The sequence below is a fragment of the Callospermophilus lateralis genome, chromosome 6 (assembly GCF_048772815.1).
Source record: "Callospermophilus lateralis isolate mCalLat2 chromosome 6, mCalLat2.hap1, whole genome shotgun sequence".
Lineage (NCBI taxonomy): Eukaryota > Metazoa > Chordata > Mammalia > Rodentia > Sciuridae > Callospermophilus > Callospermophilus lateralis.
The window spans coordinates 2,158,841-2,171,058 of NC_135310.1; the positions used below are offsets into that span (position 1 = coordinate 2,158,841).

The window sequence follows — 12,218 nt, forward strand, 5'->3', positions numbered from 1 at the left end:
CAATAGCAAAGTAATAAATCTAACCAAGGAGGTGAAGTAGTCTATCCTTAAAATAAGAGAACCCTGAAAAAGAAATTGAAAAAGTTGGAAAGACCTCCCCTCCCGTGCAGGATGAGTGTCAGTGTGCCATACTACCAAAACCAACACGCAGTTCCCATCAAAGCGCCCACGACCGTCTGCACAGAACTTGATAAACAGTCCTAAAGTTGACAAGGAAGACTGAAAAGACCCAGAACAGCGGAGCCATCCTGAGGTGGGTGGCGAGGCAGGAGGCGTCTCAACACCCGATCTCAGACTGTGACCGAGAGCACAGTGACAGAACCAGCATGGCCCGACACCAAAACAGACGTGAGTCAGTGGAATGGAGTAGAAGACAGAGCACACTCACACCGGTTCAGCCCTTGACATTCAACAAAGGGCCAAAAACATACGCTGGAGAAAAGACACCCTTTTAACAAACAGTGCTGGGAAAGCTGGGCATCCACATGCAGGAAAATGAGGGGATCCCAACTTCTCACCTGCAAAAAGCCAACTCAAAGTGGACCAAAGACTTAGGATCAGACCAGAAACACTGAGAGTGCTAAAAGAAAGTGATGGGCCCAGGAACCAACTTATTAATAAGACCCCTGAAGCTCAAGGAAAAAACCCCCAAGAATCAATAAGTAGGACAGCATCAAATAAAAACCTCCTGCACAGCCAAGGGACCAAGAGCACAAGAAAGCCCAGAATAGAGAAGCTCTTTGCTCACTGCCCTTCCAGACTACATGGGTGGCTCAAAAAGCAACACACAAAACCAACAATCCAACCAATAAATGGGCAAGAGGACTAAACAGAGCTTCTCACATACAAGAAGACGTACAAATGGGCAAGAGACATGCAAATAAATAAATAAATAAATAAATAAATGGAAAGTTCAGCATCCCTAGCAATTAGGAAAATGCAAATCAAAAACTACACTGAGATTTTTATCTCACTCTAGCCAGAATGGCAGTCATAAAGAATACAAATGACAATAAATGATGATGGAGAAATGGGGAAGAAGGTACCCACCTACGTTGTTGGTGGCACCAAGCTATTCCACACCTCAGTACTTACCCAAAAGAACTAAAATCGGCATACTATAGAGATAACAGCCACTATAATGTCTGTATCAGAACAATCCACAATAACAGATTATGGAGCAAGCCCAGGTATCCATAGACAAACGTATAGAAACACAAATGGATAAAGAAATGGGATATATGTACACACAGTGGAGCTTTCCTCAGCCATCAAATAGAAATCACAGCATTTGCTGATAAATGGATGGAACTGGAGAAGAGCATGCTACCTGAAATGAGTCAGGCTGAGAAAGTCAAAGGTCAGACATTTTCTCTCATTGTATGGAAGCTAGAGAGAGAGGGAGAGAGAGAGAGAGAGACACAGAGAGAGAGACAGAGAGAGAGAGAGAGAGAGAAATTGAAAAGGGGGATCTCATGAAAACAGAAGGGAGACTGATAAGAGTAGATCTCAAGGGGACTGGGGGAGGGAGGGGAGGACCTGGAGTGCTGGGGAACCAACGGTCCCACATTCAGCCTGGTTGACTGTGCCCCAGTGGACCCGTTGTGTGCACCGTTACAACGTACTGTTTTAAACATAATGATACAGAGGGAGATCAGTAGAGAAGGCTCAGGGGAGGGCAGGGGAGGAAAAGGGCGGATTGGGAGGGAGACTGACGGGACTAGGTTGTGTGCGTGCACACTGCTTTGCCTCCTGTGAGCAGCGTTCAAGGGCTGCAGTCTGCCTGGAAGAATCGGAACGGAAAGCTGCTAGCACTTCACGCTCATCCCCCGCGTTCACGTAGATGGAGGGGCAGCCCAGGTGTGCACCTGCAGGTGAAGGATAAGAAACACCTGGGAGCCCGGATGGACGTCATCAGCATCAAGACGCCCTGGATCCGACCCCAGTGCAGCAGGGACGCCCAGCAGGCGTCACCTCAGTGAGGATGAGTGCTCAGGGAGTCTCAGGAGTCCTTCAGGCTGATCCAGGAGCTGAGGCTGGCTCCTGGCCTGGCGGGGACACTGCGACCTGCAGCCTGGGCTTCAGAGAGGCAGGGAGAGTAGGCTCTGGAGATCTAGCGGTGGGGCCTGCTCTTGCAGCACTGCAGCCCGTAAAACCATGCAGTGCGGGTACCAGGCACAGGAGGTGCTCTCACGCCAACAAGGAACCGGAGCAGAAGGAGACAAAACCCCAAAGGCTGTGGGGTCCCTGTTTGTGCCACAGGGACTGCCTCCTCAGGGCCCGCCTGGTTTTGTTCTGCTTCGGCTTGTTTTGTCCAGCGTCCAGCAGGGGGCAGCCCCGGCCTGCACACGTGCCCTGGCCTGAGCTGCAGGTCTGAGGAGGCTCCTCCTGGGGGCTGCTGTGGGCACAGGCTCTCTGCCAGGTCCCTGAGGGTCTCGGCCCGCGTCCTGCTCTAGTGAGCACCATTGCCCGGGATGCTACATGGAGCACTTTCTTGCACAGAGGACAACACGGCTCCCGGGCCGCCTCAGTGAGTTACAGGGGAAATCCACAGGAAGTCTGCTGAAGTTATGGTCGCCTCTCCTCTTTGGCCGACGAACGTAGAGTATTCACACGGAGATATTTCTTCCAAATTATTCTGAAATAACAGTAAAAGTGTAGAAACCTCAAGGCAGGTGGGCTACTCCTTCTCTGGAGCCAGTGAAATGTCCCAGTGCTAATCTAATAAGCCTTCGTCCTACCCAGAAGTTAGGGCAGGGAAGTCACGCTCGCCCCGCCTGCCCGGCCATTGGGCAGGGTCCTGGCCTCCACCCAGGATGTGATGACCAACACAGAGGACTCTCAGAGACACGGAGGCTGCCAGCTGCCGGCCAGAGGCCCCCCCACTGTTGCCTTGGGAGCTGTTGGGTCTGGTCTCTTGGGACGGAGTCCCATCACTCGTAGGTCCGTGGAGCTTTCCAGTAGATCCCTGAAAAGCAGCACACCCTGCTATGAGAAAGGCCCCTCTGCAGCTCACAGCAGGCCCCAGAGGCTTCGCCCAGCACCCCCCCCGCCTTCCCTCAGGGACTGAGCCACCCCCTGCACCTCCCTCCAGAGTGGGTGCTCCCTCTACTTGCCGCGTTCCCACCACGAGTGGTGAATTCTCCTACCTGTGGAAACTGGCTGTGTGGTTAGGGCCTGAGCCGTCTGGGAGAAGCTCCTGTTGATGCAGCAGGTAACGTGACTAGATGGTGAGAGCTGTGACCTGTCCTCCATGCCGGCTTGAGCCGGGTGGTGCTGAAGGCAGGTGGACTGGCTGGAGGTGGTGGCCCCGGGCTGTGCCCTGGAAGGGTGCGTCTCCCTTGTGCCCTTCCCCTGGGCCCCTCTGCTTCATGGCTTCCATGTCCTGAGCTGCTTTCCGCCATGATGTTCCACCTCACCTCCAGCCCAGAGCAGTGGAGTCGCCCATCCGTGGACTGAAACTCTGAAACCATGAGCCAAAATGAACTGTTCCTTTAATACTTGCTCTTGTCAGGTCCTTGGGTCGCAGTGACAAAGAGCTGACTAACACCTCTTGGGACAGTGATCACTGGGCTTTGAGCACAGCTTTCCCAGGACAGTGGCACAGTGAAGGTCCCTGGAGTGGACTCAGGTCAGCTCACGCTCCTAAGTACCCGGGGGATCTGGAGAGCCTGGTGTGAAGGAAGCGTGGCTTAGCTCAGACCGCGGCACTGTGTCCCGTGAAGGAGTGCCACCATCAGGACCCAGGTCCCTGCTGGGTGGAGGAGCCAGTCACTCTTCACGGTCTCTTTCCTCTTAGCCAAGGTAAGTGACAGGACTCTGGGGGACTTTGGTCACCCTACATGCAGCCCATGCCTCCTGAAGTCCCGGCAGTGGCTCTCAGTACCTACTGTTCCACAGCTCAGGGACGTGCATCACTGGAGCCCTGGGCTTGAGTGGCTGCCCAACCACGTGGAGGGGGACAGAGGAGGAGGCCAAAGGACACTCCGTGGAGGGTGTGCAAGCGGGTGGGAGACAGGACAGGGAGCACAGGGATCCTGTTGGGATGGGAAGGTTTGGGTACAGCTCAGGCTGGGGGGAGAACTAGGGGAGCCCACGCACAAGTGGTGACATGAGAACTGGAAATGAGTGGGGGCTTCTCAGGGTGAGAGGGGTGGGGTTGTGCCAGGCAGAGGAGGAGCAAAGCTGATGCACAGTGTGGGCCCAGGAGTCTCCTGTGGCCACTGGAGCTACCGTGGGGAAGGGCAGCTCAGATAAGGCGGTGGGCAGCTGTAGCCACATGGCGACCACTGGTGCTGTGTCCCCTGGACACCCCCGTCTAGCTATTCCAGGTTGTCTCACAGAGAGCCTTTGAGTTACAAGGACACGCACCCCTGTCAGTGTTATGGAAATTCTTGGGGATTAACGGCTGCCCTCAGAGCCAGGGGACGGTGCATCAGCCTTACTGATTGCCAGAGGGAGTTTGCGTGAGATGAAGTCAAGAGTCTCCGTCTAGAGTCCTTAGATGTGAGGTGTCCCCCAAACTCACGTGTGAGACGATGGAAGGTTAGGCTTGGGTTCTGAGAGACTTGACCCAGTCGGTGAAAGGATCCCTGATGGGATTAGCTGAGTGGTGACTGCAGGCTGCAGGAGGTGGGTCACTGGGGGTGACCCTTGGGAATACATATTTGGGAGCTGAACCTAGTCTCTCTCTGCTTCCTGATCATGTCCTGAGCCACTTCCCTCCGCGACACTCTTCTGCCAGGATGTCCTGCCTCACCCTGAGCCCAGGAATGGAGCCAGCTGTCTGAACACCTGAACCATGAGCCCCAGGTCAACTTTTCCTTCTGGTAGCTCTTCTTGTCAGGACTTTGGGTCGTAGCAGTGAGGAGCTGACTAAGACCTCTCCAAATCTGCTACAAGCTTCAGGTAAGAACTTGCTGGAGTCATGACACGGCAACCTGCTTCTTCAGCTGTGCATGGAAATTCTCAGGGGAGAATATGGTGTACTCCTGGCTTAAGTCCCTAAAAACATCCTGCATTGGTGGCAAAAGTTCCAGGTTTCCGTGTGCCTACTGAGGGGTGAATGGCTGAGACATCTTGCTCTTGGTTCTTACTGCAGATGGGTCTCAACCGTGTCCCACGAGTTAGATTTAGCCTGAATAAGGAGTAGCTTAGAAGGCCTCAGAAGCCATTGCTGCTCCAGGGCTAATGATCTACAAATAAACAGGTGCCTAAGGAGACGCACTTAGGCGCTTTTCAACTCTACCCACTTGGGCTTTGTGGCACGTAGGGAAGGCAGGGCCATGTGTCTCTCTTGTGCCTGATTTAAGTGCTTGCTGGATATGACAGAAGGATGCCCACCTGTTTGTCCTTCTGTGAGACGAGTTGGTGACCTTACGACTGTGTTAGTCAGCTTTAAGTTGCTGTGACAGAAATACCTGACAAGAACAGCCTAGAGGGAAAGTTATTTTGGGCTCATGGTCTCAGCGGTCTCAGTCCATGGACAGCCAGCTCCAGTCCCTGGGGCTCGAGGTGAACATCATGGTGGAAGAGGGTGGTGGAGGCAAGCAGCTTAGGTCATGGCAGAGAGGAAGCAGAGAGAGACTGTGGAGCCAGAGCCAAGGTAGGGTCCCCAAGGATACCCCGCCCCCTGCTCGGTGATGGCTTCCCCCGGCCATGCCGCACCTCCTGCAGTCACTGCCCACGAGCCACTTGAATGACTGATCCACCAGATGGATCATCTGCTGCTGCGGTCCAGCCCTCGCAGTCTAGTCGTTGCCCCTCGGAGCGGCCCTGATCTTTTCAGGGGGCGCCTCATATCCAGACCCTGACCTTGGCTCGTCCTCTCACTTGGAGTCTGTAAGCTAGCTCTCTTCCGGTGCACCAGTCTGACTGACTGAAACCCCAGACATCTCTGTCGCTCACAGCTCTGAGGGGTCCTCAGAACCAGAGCCTCTGGCGCCTGCAGCCTTTGCCCCAGACCTGGGGGCTCGTGGGCCTGCCCTCACTCTGCGGCCCTCAGGCTCCCGAGCAGGGCTGCTCCCAGGGGCGGCCCTCTGCCCCGCTACCCTCCACAGGCTGACTCTCCACTTCCCTCAGTGCGGGGCCACCCCGCCCCAGGGCCTGCCGACAGCTTTGCACCCTGTGCTGATCTCGCAGGAAAGCCATGCGGCTCCAACACAGTCGCCTCCTCCACAGCAGGTGACAGGCGCTGGGAAGCGCAGGCCCCAGGGCCTGCCTGTCACTCAGGTCTTCAGGAGCCAGAGTGACCCTGGAGGTGTGGTGCGATGTCTGAAGCAACAGAAGGCCCCACCCGGGCCCTCCTCAACTTGGTGAAAATGTCACAAAGCCGTCACTGTGACATTCCTCTCTCGGTCGGCTGGGCCCTCTGACTCCCGTGTAAGTAAAGAAATCTGCAAACGCATGCAGCGCTATTGTCCCCGAGTTACTCTGTTGGCTCTGGAAGCAGCTGCACCTAAGTTAGCCATCGGCCTCAGGCAGGGAGGGACACGGGTTGGTCCCCAAGCGCAGAATCCCACAGAGCCCAGACGGAGCCTTAGGAATGGGTCAGACAGGCCTCCAGCTTCTCAGTGCTGAGGTGAGGGGCAGAACCATCCAAAGTCCCAGGGCTTCCGGAACGACACTTTTGCCCTCTGGAATTTACACATGGGCACTGACAGTTGGGCAGCCCAGCAAGCTGCCCCGGGGTTGTCGTCAAATGGTCTCCGTTTCTGATTGTCCAGCTTTCTACCCAAGGCTGCCTCCCATCATGGCTGGACCATCTTCCTGGTAAGGAGACTGGGTGGGAAATGCCAGAACTTGTTTGCTCTGCAGAGTGTCCTGTGAGGTGGGACAGAGTCTGCAAAGTGCTCAAGGCGTCAGTCCTGCTCCTTAGGCAAGAGTCCTCACCCTCACAGCAGAGTCCAGCGCTGTCTCTCAGACAGGTGACACAGCGCCCTGACTCAGCCTGAGCCATGGAAGAATCCTGTTAAATGGTCTCCTTGTGAGCAACACTGCCTTTAAAAGTTGAAGTCTTAGTATATGGAAATGTCTTTCAAATGTTCACATCAAAAGATGATTTCATCTTTATAATCAATAATTTAAGAAATTGCCAGTGAAATCTCTCTCTCTCTCTCTCTCTCTCTCTCTCTCTCTCTCTCTCTCTCACACACACACACACGCACACACACACACACATTGTCTTTTAGCTCATTGCCCTGGGGGCTGTTTGAAGACCCCATCTGAGGACCAGTGATGGGCCGTGCTGAGTCTGGCCTTGCAGGACAGAGGACTTCAGTTAAACTCAACCTGGCCACTGACCAGCTCTGAACACTCAGGTGGGCTGCTAAACCTCTCTGAGCCCCAGGCTGCTTTTCAGCAGAGAGGGGTCCCTCCTCCTTTGGGTGGTGGTGAGGGTCACAGGAAGCATGGGTGGGTGCGGGGCCCATGACAGACACCCACTGAGAGCACTGCTGGCTGAGTGCTGGTGGAGCAGGATTCGGAGCCTCAGTTCTGAGAGGAGCTCCGTGATCTCTAGGACTGACTGTGGCTTGGGCAATAGCTGCTTCTGGGCTGTCAGCGTGGAGTCCTTGGGCTTAGGGAGAGCCCCCAGAGGCCGTGCCGCTCTCTCTGACCTGCAGGGGTGCCCCTCAAGCTCACCCAGGCTCTGCCATGCCCGAGGTCCTCCACCGAGGCTGGTCTGGCGATGCCCGTAACCCAGATGAGGCTCTGGTGGCATCCCCAGGTGCGTTTGTGCCCGAGCAGGCAGAAGCATCGACCACCTTTCACTGCTGGTGAAAAGCTGAGTGTAGAAGAGGCAGGGCCATGTGGTCTTGCCCGTGAGTCGCCGATGGTGCCCAGAGCTTCCGGAGGCCGCTTTCCCTTCCTCCCAGCCTGCTCCTCCCCCGGCCCAGCCCAGGTCCACAGACATCTGGCAGCAGAGCTTCCCTGTGGTGTGGGTCAGAGGCAGCAGCTGACATCCAGCTCCCAGTGGCCCCTTTGCCCCATCCCTGCCCGCCCTGACCACTGAAGTCGCATCGTGCCTGGAGGAGCACGGGGGAGGATTTGCTCCTGCTGGACGGCCCTGGCCTCTGCACACTCCCTGTGAAAGCCGCTGAAGACAAGGGCCAGCAGCGGGAAGAGTTAGGGTGAGCTGCTCAGACTCGCAGGACATTCCAGAGAACTCCCTGAGTCCCGCCCGGCAGCGTGGCTTCTTGTTCCACTGCTCTGGTGAGAACAGGAACGAGGTGCTGTCTTTTCTCCGGCAGTGGAACCTCAATACCAGCGTCCTGCCACACATACACCTGCCTTCTTAATTGTCACTCCTGGTGTCCCTGCTTCTGAGGACACACCCTGCCTGTGGTGAGGGCAGCCAGCTCTCCAGGGGCAGTGGTGAGCCCACCGTGGCTTCGAGCATAATTTTACCCTCCAGAGAATTCTTTTTAAAGCCTTAAGTCCATCAAACAAGGCACAAACTGGAAAAAGCTGTGGAAAATGTTAATTGCTCTGTGGAGAAGCCCCTTCAGGTGAGAATCAAGGACAGGGACTGGTTCCGGCATGCCAGGTAACCTCCCGCTCTCGCTGCCTGAATGGCCACCACTGGAGGATAAGAAGTGCCGTTCCGAGTAGGGCCTGCTGGCTACCACTCCCACGTGTCCTGCAGAGGGAATCCTAAGGATCTCAGGCTCTGGCTCATGCGGCTGGGCTGACTACCTACACTTGCACAAGTCGGGGTGGCTGAAGCCCTGCGGTTGGTGAGCCAGGATACTCCAGGTGCCACCAGGGAGTGGTGCCCTCCCGTGTGGCTGGGCTCAGGACACACACCAGCTTGGGGACCACGGCTCTGACTTCTTTGCATTAGTCCTCCTCTAAGGAGGACGCACTTGATGACGCCAGCGGGACTCCCGGGGACGGCCACCAAGTGCTGGCACCCACTGAGTCTCCTTGTCCCCTCACCCTGAGTGTCCTGGACAGCATCATGACAGGGCCTGTCTTCAGCCTGTCGGAGCCTCCAGCACCCCACACTCTGAGGGGATGTGCTGCGCCTGAGCTTCCCTGAGCAAAGCAGGTGGACCGTGAACCGATGTGCCCAAGGCTCAGGCACCCTGAGGGCTGGGAGCCGCTGGACGTGGTACAGCACCAAGGAGGGCGAGAGCAGGTTGCCATTGAAAACACCCCAGTCAGTCACCCAAAGAGGCCTCAGAAGAGGGGACAGAATCTTCTTTTCGGCAATTTGTGTGATTAATTCTAGCATCCTAAAATACCAGGGCCTGGTTTCTGTACCTGACTTGGGCTCCTACTTGTGCCTGAGCTTTTGGGGTTGGATTCCTAGTTGCATGAGCTGTAGACAGGGGCTATCTGGCTCACCTGGGCCAGGGACTCAGGTGAAGAGGGGGCTCTTCCAGGGTGGTCTCCAGCAGTGGCATGTCAGTGGCTCAGTCGGTAAGTGGACACCAGATCGGACAGGCCTGTTTTTTCCTGGCAGAGGGAGGGGTGGGTGGCCCTGTGCTGCTCCCTCTCCCCAGGCCTCCCGGCTCTGCTCTTGGCGGGAGTTTCAGTGACAGAGGCTCTTGCTGTGCCAGCTGGAAGCATGCTGCTCCGCTGGTTGTCTGCCATGCCTGCTGCAAGGCCACCAGCTTGGCAAACCTTGGTCAGAGGCGGATTGTGGATGCGAGGGGCCATGACTGGTGGTCCCTGTGAGGACTGAAGTGCGTTTGGAAAGCCCAGTTCATTAAGGTACCAGGACACTTTCCATCATTTCCCTTGTGTTCATGTGGGATGCGTCACCTCCAAGGTTATCTGATGGATTGCTTCCTGCCGCCCCTTCGAGGAGGGCTGGCCTTGATGGCATCTCAGTCCATGCACTGACCTCACCCTTGGTCTGCCGCCTCCCTGGGTGGGGAGCACATTTCTCCACCACCACGCCATTTTTGGAAGGAAAAACTTAAAGAATGGTTCTCATTATTTAAAGGTCTCAAATTGCACAATTGAAGAAGCTAAGAGTCACACTCTCAGGGCCTGGCCTGGTTGGAAGAGAGTCTGCATTTTATGTCCCTTGGTCATTGGAATGTTCTGGATGTGCCGTGGTCTGTTCCAGAAAGCAAAAACCTAAGTACTGGGGAATGTTTGGGGAAATTATTGGAGCTTAGCTCAGTATTATTTAGTGAGCTGGGGGTGTGATGGTGTGGTCAGATGTTTCCTTGAAACTCAGCTGAGGGCAGTCTGTACCTCCAGAGGGTTTAGGAAGGACTGGCATTTCCTGCCTCTGGTGTGTTGCTAGGCCCTTGGCTCTGGCCTTCCTGGCCCAGAGCGGGCAGGCCGTGGGGAGGGTCATGCTGCCCAGGCTCCCCTGGTAGGACACCTCGGGGTTCCACGTCCCTCCATTACCAGGCCAGTGCCTCCTGAGCCCAGAGCACTCCTCTGTGTCTCTCTCGAGACATTTACTTTCATATGTCAAAAAGTTGCCAAGAGTGACGGTCAGGTTAGGGTGGGTGACTTTCAAACTGCCACAAGGAAGTGGCGACTCTGAGGAGCAACCTCTGACCTCCGACCTCTCACCTTAACTCTGACCCTGGGTTTGCCCCGTGGTCTGCGGCAGGCCCAGGCAGTCAGGTCTCAGCACCACTCTGTTTCACACCTGGGCTTGCAGAGGCCAACAGGACCACACGGAAGCACAGGCCTTGCCAGAGAGGGATGTCCCTGGCACAACCCCCTAGGAACACCTTCGTCATGTGCCTGTGTCAACAGGACGGTGTGAGGGGCCCAGAGGGACCAGCATGGACGTGGAAAGACCTGGTTGTTTTCCTACAGCCTTCATTAACGTTTAAAGTCATGGAAACCTCACACAGGCAAACCACCAGGTCTTTTCAGCAGGATTTTTCTGCAAGGAGGAGCCCTAGGGCAGGAGGGTTTGGTGAGCCCTGCCTGTGCTGTCAAGGGCGGGAGAGGACCCCACAAACCTCACAAGTGGGGACCGCCAGGCCATGCGGTCGTTCTCAAAGGAGGGTGTGAAGGGCGTGGCTGCCAGTGCTGTGATCAGCCCCCCAGGAGCAACTCGGACATGCTGCAGTGTCCGGAGCGTCCAGCACCTGGCGCCCCCCCTGCCAGGCACCTGGCTCCTGGCTGTCTTTCAGCACCCACTATAATTCTGCCTTATTATGCAACCGTTGCTTCTTCATCTGGGACTTGGCTTGGAAGTGCAGCAATGTCAGCTTTCTGTTTTCTTTTCTCTGGTGGAGCCAGAGGCTGTCGGCAGAGGCTGGGCTGGGCGTGGCACGACTGAGGTCAGTCTCTTTCAGAAAGTCCCAGCGCGAATGCCTATCTGGGTCCCCAGAGCAGGAGCATTTGGTCACACGAGGCATATTTGGGGCAAGAGGACTCATTCTGCCCAGACAGCCCCAGGCCTTGGGGTACTAGGGTTCCTAATGGTGTGAGGGCCAGTGTCAAAGGGTGAGTGACCCCAGTGTCCTTCCAGGTGTGCAAGGACAGTTGTGCCTGCATACGGGAGCTGGGTGAGCAGTTAGGAGGAGACGCAGCCTGGTTCAGTTTAACGTTGAAAGTCCGTTCAGTCCCCACTCAGAGCTGCCCGCGTGTTTATTTCTGTCTCTCTGTGTTTACACAGGAATGTTGCCAACCCTTGGGTGGCACAGTGACCTGCTTGTGCACAGCTGGCCTGTGGGTGGGCACGAAATGCACCTGAGCAAGAGCAGACGAGCCCCACACGCCTGCTGCTTGAGGTTTGGAGGACCCCAGGATGAGAGGGACACTTTCTCAAGAGTCAGAGTGACCAGAGTGCCCTGGCGCTGGCAGGGAGTGGGGTGGGAAGAGGCCTCATGTGGAGTCTGGAGACGTGTGTAAGAAGTGGCAGGGCCTGGGGGCTGTCCCCTGCCGGCCTCTGCCTCTGCAGCACAGGGGTGAAGTACCGCGGCCTCTGCACGGAGCACCTGGGGGCCCAGCACTCAGTCATGGAGAAAAGCCGCCTCCAGGGTTTTCTTGGTTCCAATGTTCTTTCCTTCTTTCCTTCTTTCCTTATTGGGCTGGAAGGAGGTCAGCATGGTGTCCCCGGAGAGGCCTGGACCCAGTGATCTTGGGCTGTTTGAATGGGTCCTGGGTCTCCCTGGGAAGGTCACAATGGTGCAGAGGAGGTTTTCACTGAGGGGACAGTCACAGAGACAGTACTGACACTAGAACTTCCTGAGCCAAGGGAGTGCCCCAGGACCTGCACCATCCCTGGTCTT

General features: G+C 56.0%; 1 long non-coding RNA gene across 1 annotated transcript; it reads left to right on the forward strand.

Moving 5' to 3' along the window:
- The first annotated feature begins 3,585 nt into the window (after positions 1-3,585).
- Positions 3,586-7,414, forward strand: LOC143401045 (uncharacterized). Its single transcript, XR_013091569.2, has 5 exons — positions 3,586-3,631; positions 3,726-3,804; positions 4,745-4,908; positions 6,181-6,381; positions 7,191-7,414. It is a non-coding gene; the product is annotated as an uncharacterized LOC143401045 (long non-coding RNA).
- Positions 7,415-12,218: the final 4,804 nt, after the last annotated feature.